Source organism: Solanum tuberosum, unplaced genomic scaffold, assembly GCF_000226075.1.
Source record: "Solanum tuberosum cultivar DM 1-3 516 R44 unplaced genomic scaffold, SolTub_3.0 scf00069, whole genome shotgun sequence".
In the NCBI taxonomy this organism is placed as follows: domain Eukaryota; kingdom Viridiplantae; phylum Streptophyta; class Magnoliopsida; order Solanales; family Solanaceae; genus Solanum; species Solanum tuberosum.
Window position 1 is genome coordinate 1,257,353 of NW_006238995.1, and position 13,887 is coordinate 1,271,239.

Here is a 13,887-nt window from a genome sequence, read left to right on the forward strand (position 1 = left end):
AGCCAGTTGACCTGCATCGTCTTATGATGCAGACATAGGTAACTAGGATCGACATCCCTGTGCAGCGTTGATCCAGTGAGCAGTTCAGAGTCAGTCAGTCGGTGAGCCTCCTTGCATTCTAAAGGATCTATTTTCATTGCTTTCTAGTTAGTTCATTAGGATGTTGTGGGGTTGTCCCAACATCCATCTCAGTTGATTTAGAGGCTTCATAGACAGTCAGATATTAGTTCTTTGAGTCTTTTCATTATCATTTCTTATTGTTAAGACTTGGGTTGCCACTTTTGTCCAAAATGAATGTATAACCTTTAAATATTCTTAGTTATTTTATTATTCAGTTCAGTTAAGTGTTATTGATCATTATAAGTATGAATATTGTCTTCCGCTAAGTTAAGTAAGCCAGGTCAAGGGTTCGCTTGGGGCAAACAATGGTCTTCGAATGCCAGCCACATCCAAGGTGTAGGCTCGGGGTGTGACAAACTTGGTATCAGAGCACAGAGTTCAAGAGTGCTGGGGAGTTTATGAAGCCGTGTCTATAGAGTCCTAGTTATCGGTGTGAAGCACGCCACATCTATAATTAGGAGGCTGCAACATTTAGGAATTCTTTCACACTCATTTCATGCGTTAGAGTTTATCTCTAAAAAGTTTCCATCTAATTTGTGCATGCGCGTGTTTCAGATAATCATGCCTCCACGAAGAGCAGTCAGATGTCGTCCAGCTAGGAGGAATGTTGAGAAGCAAGAGTTACCCAATGCACCTGATGTGCAACCGCAAGGAAAAGTTACTAATGTTGAGTTCAGAGAGGCTATAAGGACGCTCAGTCAAGTTGTGACCAACCAAACTGGGCAGCAGAGATGAGCTCGACAAGAAAAGGCTGATACTTCAAGGATTCATGAGTTCTTGAGGATGGATCCCCAAAGTTTCACTGGTTCGAGCACTGTAGAGGATCCAAAGAACTTCATTGAGCAACTGAAAAAGGTGTTCGATGTGATGCATGTTACTGATAATGTGAGAGTTGAGCTAGCTGCATATCAGATGAAAAATGTTGCTAGGATTTGGTTTGATCAGTGGAATTAGGGTAGAGCTGAGGATGCACCATCTGCGAGTTGGGCATGTTTTGAAGAGGCCTTCTTGGGGTGTTTCTTTCCCCGAGAATTGAAAGAGGCTAAGGTACGTGAGTTTCTCACACTTAAGCAGGATTCTCTAAGTGTTCATGAATATGGGTTGAAGTTCACCCAACTATTCCGTTATGCTCCGGAGATGGTTAAGGACGTGAGGAGTAGAATGAGTTTGTTTGTTGCTGGGTTGGGCCGTCTATCAAGCAAAGAGGGCCGAGCAGCAATGCTTATTGGGGACATGGACATTTCGAGGTTAATGGTCTATGTGCAGCGGGTAGAGGAAGAGAAGGTGAGAGATAGAGAGGAGTTCAAGAACAAGAAGGCTAAGACAGGGAATGAGTCCGGGCAACAGAAGAGTAATGACAATCGGTCATCGCTCCAACAGAAATAGAAGGGACCTACTCCATCATCTGCTAGTGCACCTGCATCTACGAACAAGGGTGAGTACTATGGTCAGAATTCCAGAGCTAAGCATGCATATTCTCAAGGTAGTGTGGCGCAAGGGGGTAGTAAGCCCCCTGCATGCGCCAAGTGTGGTAGGAACCACTCAGGTACTTGTCGTGAGGGCTCCACTAGTTGTTTCAAGTGTGGTTAGAATGGGCATTTCATGCAAGAGTGTCCAAACAACAAGCAGGTAAATGGTAATGGGGGCAATAGAGCCCAGTCTTCTTCAGTTGGTGGATTGCACCCAAAGGGGCTATTTTTGGTACTGGCGGAGGAACAAATCGCTTATACGCTATCAACAGTCGCCAAGAGCAAAAGGATTCACCAGATGTTGTCACTGGTGACTTTACTGTTTATGCCTTGCTAAATCCAGGAGCAAGTTTATCTTTTGTAACTCCATATGTTGTTATGAACTTTGATGTTATTCCTGAGCAATTTAGTGAACCATTTAGTGTCTCTACACCTGTTGGTGAGTCTATTTTAGCAGAGAGAGTCTATCGTGATTGTCCCATTTCCGTCAATCACAAGAGTACCATGGTTGATTTAATTGAGTTGGACATGGTAGATTTTGATGTCATTCTTGGTATGGACCGGCTTCATGCCTATTATGCCTCAGTTGATTGTAGAACTCGAGTAGTCAAGTTTCAGTTTCCAAATGAGCCAGTCTTAGAGTGGAAAAGCAGTTCAACAGTCTCCAACTGATATTAGGAGTTTCTTGGGTTTGGCTGGCTATTATAGAAGGTTTGTAGATGGTTTTTCATCCATTTCGTCCCCTTTGACAAAGTTGACTCAGAAAATAGTCAAGTTTCAATGGTCTGAAGCTTGTGAGAAAAGCTTTCAGGAATTGAAGAAGAGGTTGACTACTGCCCCAGTTTTGACTTTACCGGAAGGTACACAAGGTTTTGTGGTGTATTATGATGCATCAAGAGTTCGTTTGGGTTGTGTATTAATGCATAATGGCAAGGTTATAGCTTATGCCTCCAGACAGTTAAAAGTTCATGAGAAGAACTACCCAACCCATGACTTAGAGTTGGTTGTTGTGGTATTCGCTTTGAAGATATGGCACCATTATTTGTATGGTGTTCATGTTGATGTATTCACTGATCATAAGAGCCTTCAATATGTGTTCACTCAGAAAGAGTTTAATCTCAGACAAAGAAGTTGGTTAGAGTTACTCAAGGATTATGACATGAGTATTCTTTATCACCTAGGTAAGACTAATGTTGATGTTGATGCCTTGAGCAGGTTGTCTATGGGTAGTACCGCCCATGTTGAGGAAGAAAAGAGAGAGTTAGCAAAAGATGTGCATAGGCTTACACGCTTAAGAGTCCGACTTATGGATTCCACAGAAGGAGGAATAATGGTGACGAATGGGGCTGAATCATCACTAGTGTCAGAATTTAAAGAAAAACAAGACCAAGATTCCATTTTGCTTGAGTTGAAGGCAAATGTTCAAAAGCAAAAAGTATTAGCTTTTGAACAAGGGGGAGATGGTGTATTGAAATATCAAGGTAGATTGTGTGTACCTATGGTGGATGGACTCCAAGAGAGGATTATGGAGGAAGCTCATAGCTCCAAATATTCCATTCATCCATTCATCCGGGTTCCACAAAGATGTATCATGACTTGAGAGAAGTGTATTGGTGGAATAGCATGAAGAAGGACATTGCCGAATTTGTTGCTAAGTGTCCAAATTGCCAGCAAGTGAAAGTTGAGCACCAAAGGCCCTGTGGTTTGGCGCAGAATATAAAACTTCCAGAATGGAAATGGGAGATGATTAATATGGATTTCATCACAGGTTTACCAAGGTCTCGCAGGCAGCATGATTCTATTTGGGTGATTGTCGACAGAATGACAAAATTAGCCCACTTTTTGTCGGTAAAGACTACCCATTCAACAGAGGATTATGCCAGGTTATATATTCAGGAGGTGGTAAGACTTCATGGAGTCCCAGTCTCCATTATTTCAGATAAAGGTGCATAATTTACTGCACAATTCTGGAAATCTTTTCAGAAAGGTTTGGGTTCAAAAGTGAACTTAAGTACTGCTTTTCATTCTCAGACAGATGGGCAAGCAGAGCGCACTATTCAAACATTAGAAGATATGTTGAGGGCATGTGTGATCGACTTCAAAGGAAATTGGGATGATCACCTACCCCTTATTGAATTTGCATACAATAATAGTTACCACTCTAACATCCAGATGGCTCCATATGAAGCTCTTTATGGGAGAAGATGCAGATCTCCTATTGGATGGTTTGAAGTTGGTGAAGCAGGGTTGATAGGACTAGATTTAGGCCATCAAGTTATGGAGAAGGTGTAAGTGATTCAAGAGAGGTTGAAAACGGCACAGAGTCGTCAGAAATTCTACACTGATATCAGGAGAAGGGCGTTAGAGTTCGGAGTAGATGATTAGGTATATCTAAACGTTTCACCCATGAAGGGTGTTATGAGGTTTGGTAAGAAGGGGAAACTTAGTCCCCGATATATTGGACCTTATCAAATATCCAAGAGGATTGGCAAGGTAGCTTATGAATTGGAGCTACCACAAGAGTTGGTCACGGTTCATCCGGTGTTTCACATCTCCATGTTGAAGAAATGCATGGGCGATCCTTCATTGATCATACCAACTGAAAATATTGGGATCAAGGAGAGTTTATCTTATGAGGAGATTCATGCTTAGATTCTAGATCACCAAGTTCGCAAGTTGAGAACAAAAGAGGTAGCATCAGTCAAGGTCCTTAGAGGAACCAATTTGTAAAAGAAGCTACTTGGGAAGCTGAAGAGGACATGAAGAAAAGATATCCACATCTCTTTGAATCCGGATAAAATATAGACCAAGGTACTAATTCTCTTATTAGTACTCTTTAAATTATGAGTGAGAATGTTGTTTGTTTGCATTTGTTGTTGGGTGTTTGAACTTGATGTTACACCCTTAGCTTAGTGAGAGTAATCTCATTCGAGGATGAATGTTCCCAAGGGGGAGATATTGTAACATCTCGCAAATTGAAATAACTAGAAAGAAGCCAATAATTGGAAATAGTCATTTTTGGAAATAATGAAAAATCTGGAAAATTGTTTAAGTTAGGAAAAGAGAGTTTTTGGTCAACTTCAAATGACCATAACTCCTATCTCAGGATTCTTTAGGTGTAGATCCAAAAATGGTTGGAAAGCTCTTGAAATGATCTTTCCAACACCGCCGAGTTTGCGCGATTCCGAGTTCGTATGAGTAAGTTATACCCTTTGGAAGTTGGGTTGTTGGATTAAGGAAAGTCTAATCCGGATTTTGGAAGGGTAATTTAGTATTTTCCTTACCTAATTATTCTAATTCGTTTTTAGGAGTTTAATTGGGTTAGATTCAGATTTTAGTCAGTTTTAGAAAAGTTAATGTTACGCTAGGGCTTGGAGAAGAGGAGAAAAGAGAAGAAAGGAGAAGAACGTCCAAGATTCGTCGATTTCGTCAAGGGTAGCTTGTGGATTTCATCGGGGGTGATCCCTAAAAGGTATGTGAGATCACATAGCACTGGGTTAGTTCACCCACGTGCCAATCATGATTCAATTCAGCGAAATATGTGTGATTTGAAAGTAAATCCTTTGAGTTCTTGATGAAATTCGTTTGAACTCTTACGGGTTGTTTTATTGAAGTTTCTTGCGATTTGATTCATGTTTCTGGGTGTAATTTCAGTTTGAATCTATCATATATTGAGGGTATAAATGATCCTAAGTGTTTGGGGAAATAACCAATGAAGTTTAGACGGTTTAGAGTTGAAAAACGGAGAAGAAAAGTCGTCAAACACCTGAGGAGAGGAGTGGGGAGTCGCGCCAGCCAGCACGCCCCAAAGCAGTCCCTGAATGTGGGGCTCTGGGGCGACACGCCAGCTAGAGCGCCCCAACTTGTTCTCTGAATGTTGAGGGCTAGCGCACCGCGCCTCTCAGAGCGTTAGGGACACCAGTTCTTCCCATTCTTCCCCCATCTTTTTGTACTTGTTCCTTAGCAATGAACCTATGTTTTCTAGTTGATTCCAACACTCTAAGGTACATCTAAACATCATGAAATCAACAATAAACATGAGATCATGAATCTTGAATCCATAATCCAATTCAAGGAAAGTTAGGATCTAAGTCAAGGAAAGTCAAGAGCCAAGTCTTGGAAGTTCTCAGAGTCTTTTCAAGAAGTCTTTTGCAAATGTTTTTAACCTTGTTTTAAGACTTAAATTTCAAATTGAGTAAAGAGTAAAGAGTATGAATTGAAGTTCATTTCTTCAAAAAGTATATGGGGACTAAGTATTCCCAAAGAGATTTAAAATATTTTCACAATTAAATAAGAACGAAAACTGAGATTTCCAAAGAGCCTTCGAGCTAGTTTTCAGAAAAGAATAATCGCTTTCTAAATGAAGCAAGAGGGGAAACTTTGATTTCCAAGATAGCCTTTGAGCTAAGTTTTTTAGCACTAATCTCAAATCACAGAAAGAAGTATGTTTTTAAACATAAAGAGCTAGTATCATATTTTAGGAGTAGTATTGAGCACCGATATGGGGACGAGCTTGAGTTCAGATAACTCGCGTTTCCATAAACCATGTAGCCATCATGGGTAGAAAAGGGTCATACTTTTTAGATGAATCCTTTTCGCATAGACTAGTGGATCCACTTAATAGTTCAGGTCTTATGTCTTTGGCAAGGTATAGGATGCGCTGGCAGCGTCAGGGTAGATCGTTGTAACATCACAACAGCTCTTATGTGATGGTTATCGGTTAGAGAAACTCCCACAATAGTACTTTGTATTTTTATATACATCAGTTTATTTGTATCTTTGCATACACACAGAGTTGACATCATGTTTTAAACAACTTTTCTTTATATTGCACTTGTTTTAAACTGCTTTATCTTGAAATGAGTTTAGTTATGTTGAGTTGAGTTGAGCCAGGTAAGTTCTTCAGTTTCCTTTCAAATTCTTTTCAAGCCTATCTTATTTTAGCATTCCAACTCGCATACTCGTACATTCAATGTACTGATACCAATCGGCCTGCATCTTATTATGATGCAGACACAGGTAACTAGGATCGGCATTCCAGCGCACCGATGATCCAGTGAGCAGTTCAGAGTCAGACGGTGAGCCTCTGCGCATTCCGGAGGATCTATTTTCATTGCTTTCTAGTTAGTTCATTAGGATGTTGTGGGGTTGTCCCAACATCCATCTCAGTTATTTTATTATTTCAGTTCAGTTAAGTGTTATTGTATCATTATAAGTATGAATATTGTCTTCCACTGAGTTTAGTAAGCCAGGCCAAGGGTTCGCTTGGGGCAACCAATGGTCTTCGAGTGCCAGCCACGTCCAGGGTGTAGGCTCGGGAAATGACACCCGTATTCTATTCCCTTAGCTTGTGTTTAGAAGTTTACTTGCTGAGTACCGTGTGGTTTGGTACTCATCCCTTGTTACTACATTTTTTTTGTAGGTTACTATCCCGGACCTTTGTGATATTTTCTTTTCTCCTTGTCTGAGGCTTCTTGTGGAGGTTTGTGAGGTAGTTGCTTGTCATCTCAGCAAACCTTATTTCTCCTTATTTATGATCTTGTTCTATTCTAGAAACAATGTCATTTCAGGCTTTGTATTTTCTTTCAATTCTAGTGTAAGACATTATAGGCTTGTACACGTGACAACCAAGTTTTGGGAGTTTTATTAAGTTACTTATATTTTATTTTCGCATTTTATCGTAATGGTTGAGTTTTAGGCTGACTTGTCTTGGTGGAATAAGACAAGTGCCATCACGTCCATTTTTGGGCCGTAACAAGTTGTGACTTTTTTAAAAGGATTGTAATTTTTTGATGAGTTGTGGCTTTTCCAAAGAGTTGTGACTTTTTCAATAAGTTATGGCTTTTCCAAAGGGTTGTGACTTCTTGGAAATGTCATGACTTTTCAGATAAGACACAGAAAACATTTGTTCATACTACCCTTTGTTGACTATAAATAGAAAGGCTTCCTCTCATTTTTCAACAATTTAGTTTAATTTTCTACTCTTCTTCTTCTTGCATTTTAATTTCTTTTTGTGTGATTTATTGTCATTAATGAGTTCAAAGTTTAGCGGAATATGAGGTACCACTATTCTGATGAAGTAAGTCGTTCTATCCTAAGAGGGTTATGGAAGGGTATATTTCATAACCTTGAGTAATTGCGGAAAATAATTTTGATGATATAATAATTATTTGTTTGCTTAATATATACATCAGTATGTAATGTTCTAATACATGAAGTTAACGTGATGTAGTCTAAATCCATTTATTTTTGTTAACAATTTCTCTTGTGATGTACATATATACTTCTGAATATTTTTTTCTGAAATTTAGAGAATTGTCACGATTTGACATAAGAATGATTTTATTTATCAATGCTACTTATGTGATTTAGATTGTCAGGAAGTTTGCTTTAAAATAGTTATTACTATATAAACATTACCTTTTTTGTTTTACTTATTTACTATTTTTTAATATTTCAGTATTTTAGACAATGAAAAGTTCATATGACTTGTAATAACGTCAGTTGATGTTGTATTAGTTTAATTTTTATTTTTCATTTAATAGCTAGCTTTTTTTAGATAAATATTTTTCAGTAATGCAAATATATATATATGGGTAGGTATTTGTATTTAAGTTAAAGTATTATATATGTCACAAATGTATTATCAAGTTAACAAGATCTTCTAACTTTAAAATATATTATTTTAAAATGTTTCGAGTTCTTTTTTTTAGAAAAAAACTCACAACAAATGTGAATATATATGAATCATATGTGAATATATGCCAGTATAAAATTTATTAGAAATTCAGTTATTGCACATTAATTCTTTAGTTATAACATTATAAATTTTCTTAGGTATTACTAATTATTGCAAACGTTCTTAAATAGTCAAATGCCCCTTAACATATTATCGAATTTCCAACTACACAATTATGCCTCACGGGAGTCCTATCACCCCCCTCGATTATTTTAAAATGGAATAATTACACGCTTAGATGCTGGCATGGCACATAGAGTGTCCTCAGTCTCTTGGAGGCATGTTGAAGTCAAAAGAATTGGTAAATAATAATTATAATAATGTTTTTATTTTAACTTTTTGTTAAATATATGTTTTTTTTTACTTTTCTCTTTAAGGTTTTTGTTTCTTTTTCTTTTTTTCCCTCTCTTTCTCATTACTCAACATTCACCCAAAACCACCATTTCCTCCACCTTGAACCACCATCACTGCACTAACCACATTTTTTTATCCATTTTCTAATATTTTTTTAACAATTTGCTTCACTAGGTTCTACAACTAACGCTGCCAATCATCATTAAAATCATCAAATAATCTTAAAATTATTACTTATATTGTCAAAAAATCTAATTTTCCTTAATTATCTCACTATTCCAAAAAAAAAAATCACAGAGTAAAGACCGAAAAAAAAGTAGAAGAAGAAGAAAGATAGGAGAAACAAAACCAAAAAAAAATAGAATTATTAAACACCTTCCATCATAAAAATTCATTCCATTATTGAATTTTTTTTAATTATTGGAGAATTCCAGTTAATTAAAACAATTATGACTATAAAATAGATTTTTTCGATCATGAATTTCATAAACCAAACTAAACATGAGTTTTGGGTATATGATGTGGATCATCATCCAACTTTTTTTTATTTTTATCAATCTCAAGTTAGTTCAAAATATCAACACCATTAATCTACCTTCTCACCGATTTTGGGTCAGTAACATACATCAACCATCAGATCTTATCTTCAATCCCTATTGTTGTTTGGTGACCAAGAATTTAACCATCGACAATCTGTAAATAAAATATTACAAATTTGATGTCATGGAGACAAAGAAATAACATAATAAAAAAATTCAAAAAAGAAAAGAGATGAGTAATCAAGCTTGTCAAGGTGCCTGAAGGATGCTATAAAGTGATGAAAAAATGATTAAAAAAATAGCTTTGATTTTTTTTCGTGGGTGAGTGATTTGGAAGAAGGGAATGAAAACAAAAGAGAAAAGAAGAAGAAGGAGGAATAAAAAGAGTACATATTTTTGTAATTAATGAAAAAAGGGATAAAGAGAAAAAAATAATATAAACAAAAAAACAGCTGGAGCGAGCGTGCATCACTACATGTTGAGAATGTGGTTGTCTAGTTTTAGGGTGGTATATATTTTGTTTTTAAAAAGTTCATGGGGGGTAATAGGACCCCCGCAAAGTATAAGTGTGTAGTTGAGAATTCGATAATAGGTTAGGGAGGCATTTGTCTATTTTCTCCACTCTTTTACATTCTTAGTTATGATATTATAAATTTCATAGTTATTACATTAATTATTTCTATCTTTCAACTTTTCTTATATTAACTTTTGACCAATAATTTTTCATATTATTATATCGCCCCTATATATGTGATAATACGGTGTTGTTATTTTTCCTTTGATGAATCATGCTTGGTTGAGTAAATTAAAAATCGTTTACAAGTATATGAACTATATCTTTGTTGGGTGTAAGATAAACATGTGATTATATATATGATTTCACATATAGAACATATTCTTTAATTTTAATTTTTTATTTTTCCAGTAAAAAAAGGAAACCTTTCTCAATTAACTACGGACAGTCAGATAACTATCTTTGATTTATGTACACAGTCAATCGAGAAGTCAAATATGAGAGCCAACAACATGAACATCATATGTTATGTTATAACTTACAAAATAAAAACTAATAAACAAAAAATGGTTCTAAAAGATAAAATGTAGTTGTTCTCTTCACATGTTCATATGACATCTAAACAATTAAACATGGAATACATGTGCAAAGCACATCTGGTTAGATGACAAGAAAAACACCAAAACTCTGTCTGATTCGGGGACCAAAACCCTATACTTATAATAGCATAAATTTTGTATTTTTTATTTAACCCATCATTAAACTAGAAATTACAAATGAATATTTACACATAAGACTTCATAGTTTATTAGGTGTCTTTTAGACATAAGAATCATACATATTGAATTTTCATTGTAAAATCTGCAGTGTAACTAACAAATGTATCTTTTTCTTTGTACTATTCTTCAATATTAAATAAATAACAAACAACTCAATGTATACACAATGAATTTAAACTTGAAAATACTCATTATATATACTAAATAAAACTAAATTTTATAATGTGATAAGAAGTAGAATATAATTGAAATGTGATTCAATATATCCCCAAATACTACACATATATCAAGGTTGATCGAATAACATTAATATATTTTTTCCACTAACATAGCAAGTTTCACATACCATTAAAACGACATGACCTAATAAATGATATGCAACAAAAATAAAAAGTAGGGAATATTGTTATTGAAAAATAGGTAGAATGTCACACCCCAAAACCAGATGTGATGGCAAGTGCCCAAACCCCACCGGACACGTCAGCCTAACACCCAAAACCCGACGATACAGAATTTATAAACAAGAATAAGATAGAAAGATAAGCGGAAGTCTTTAAATAAACTCAACATAACCCCAGAATTGGTTGTCACATGTACAAACCTCTAATACAGAATCTGAATAAAATATACAAGTTTCATAGTAAAGTTCTAGAGTAGAACAGAACAGTAAATATAGATAACTTGAGGGCACGTCTGGAATGAACCGCTACCTCTCAAGTAAGTCTGGAAGCTCTAATCTGAAGATGAGTAATAAGCCGGATCTGATAGAGCTGTCAACCTACACAACTGTGTAGAAGCAAGGGTGAGTACCAAAAGCAACAGGTACTCGCAAGTAACACAAAACTAAGCTAAACTAGCAGCTACAAACAACTCCTTTCAATCCCAACCGAACCACCGAAACTTCATTCTAACAGCGAACCAACAACCTATACTACACAATTCATAATCAACAGATATATCCAACAGTATCTCAACATCAACCTCATATCCTCATATAAGAGCAAATAGATCATATATCACATGAAGAGGAGCAAGTAGGTAAAATCCACACACCACAGACAAAGATGAAGTCAAATGCGATGCAAATGCAATAATGATGTCATGTAGTCGTGATGCATGTCTGTCCTAAGATACACATCTGTTGACGTAATCAGACCGCGCTGAATACTCAAATCAGAACCCATGGGGGCCACACATGGACCATGTATCACCGCCGGAACCAGATCCCATCGGCATCCAAATCGCTAGCCGGAGCTAGTCCATCTCATATATCTCTAGCCGGAGCTAGTCTCAACTGTGTCTCATATCCATCCATCCTCATATCAGTGTCTCAGAACTCATGCAACAGATAGTTCACACATGGGATGAATAATGAATATGCACATGTCATCAATCACAATCATATCACGATCACATCATAGTATTACACATCATCTGTCTCAACATCAATGTCTGTATCAATCATAGCCTACTCATGCTCTCCTATCCCCTCAATATCAGTTATCACATGACTTATTCAACAAATTCAAGTCACATATAACACATTTAGCTCGTTTTATTCCCCATCTTTCAATTACAACAATTTCAATCAACAAATAAAACCCATCCTCAATCCCCATTACTCCCCAACACAATTAGGAAAGTAGTCATGTGTAGTCTAAGAGTTTAACAAAGTTTAGAAGTCACTTGCCTCAAAACACTTCAACTAGTAACTCAAATTTGAGTTTTACCCTTCCGAGCACGCTCCAAATCACCACAATCTATTCATAAATGGAATCCCACAATCAATACGAATCTAACAACACCAATATCGTGAAATTTGGAGAAAAAGGGTAAAATGGTCAAAAAAATCTCGTTCCGAAAAATATTCTCGAAATCTGGAAATTTTTAGTGAAAAATGTTCCCCAAGAAATTTAGAATCCAATAGTGAAAACCGTTTCGAAAAAGGAGTTGAAATGAGTTCACAAACTCAAATTTTCTATTAAATTCGGATTAGGCAAAAAAACCCCAAATTTTACAGTTGAGATCTGAAATTTTGATGTTAAAATCCATAAATAATCGATGGAAATCAAAGATATAAGTTGGAAATAACTTACCCAATGAATTCCTTGCGAAAACCCACTTGAAATCACCTATTTTCGAGCTCTCAAAGTCTAAAAATGGAGAAATGGGTATTTTTCAAGTTAGGGGAAAATGGCTACTGGTTTTGGCTTTAAAAAAGAAAGAAACAACTGATGTTGCAGCTTTAAAAAACCACAGCAGCTGAAACAACATATAACACCAAAGTTTAAGTCCCCGTTTGACCCTCGGGATTCGTTCGGAATCTCGTGCACACAAACTGAATATGTACCCCCACTAAATTCGACGTTCCGAACTCAATGGAACCGTCGGAATTTGAATTCGAGGACTCCTTGACCCGAAATTCAATAAGATGCCAAGAAACTAGTTTAACGCCAAAAAAAATCAAAACTCAAACGGAGCGTCTAAAAATTCAACCAAGACTCATTCTAGACTTAGAATCGCCTCCTGAAACCAACGGTACTCTCGGAATTTCAATTTGAGCCTCGGAACCTCATATGTTGACCAAAGTCAACTCTTTATCAAAATTTCACAACTTTAGCAACTTAGGACCTCAATTCTTCGTTTCAACTCCAAATTCAACTCCGTAACTTCACACAGACCCGTTTCGACATTCTAAAACTGCCGGAATTGACGGAAATCCGATCCGAGTCCTGAAACTCCAAATGACTCAAAAAAACACTTTTTTTTAACCAACTTTAACTCATAAAAAAAAGGACAAATTACTTAAATACACAACACTTCTTTACCTATTCTCAATATTTCCCTACTCTTTACTAAATACAAAATCCCTTATTTCCCCCAATTCAACTTAACCGGATACTTTATTAGTTTGAAGCAAAATTAGATCTTTCCCATTCCCTAAATTTCTCCCCCCAATCTCTCTCATTACAATTTCAGTTATCAAATTCAAATAATTTTGAATTTGAAAAGAATCCTCTCACTTTTAAACCGGATTCAGAGTTCAAAATAGGGTTTCTCATCGTCTTCATTGTAATTTTTGCCATTTTTTTTCTTTTATTTTGTATCAATCGATTTATCTTGCATTATGCATCTAACATCTAACTATTCTCTAATTTTTTTATTCAGAAGATCCGAACAACAAAGGTTTTCAGTTCTAAAAGGTTTGTCTATTTCGATAACCATTGACAAATTCAAGTTCTAGCAAGAAAAAATCGAAGAAGAAAGTACATGCAACTACTTCAAAAGATCTGAAAACCCTCCAAAAAAGGGGTAGAAAGATTGTCCCTCCCATTGTTCGACCAACATTACCAAATGTAAGCATCAATTTTTC

At 36.2% G+C, this 13,887-nt stretch overlaps 1 long non-coding RNA gene across 1 annotated transcript; it reads right to left on the bottom strand.

Annotated features, from left to right (window-relative positions):
- Positions 1-12,243: 12,243 nt before the first annotated feature.
- On the bottom strand, positions 12,244-12,731 carry LOC107060255 (uncharacterized). The gene is made up of 2 exons (XR_001473234.1): positions 12,611-12,731; positions 12,244-12,274 (listed from the first exon to the last, which is right to left on the bottom strand). It is a non-coding gene; the product is annotated as an uncharacterized lncRNA (long non-coding RNA).
- Positions 12,732-13,887: the final 1,156 nt, after the last annotated feature.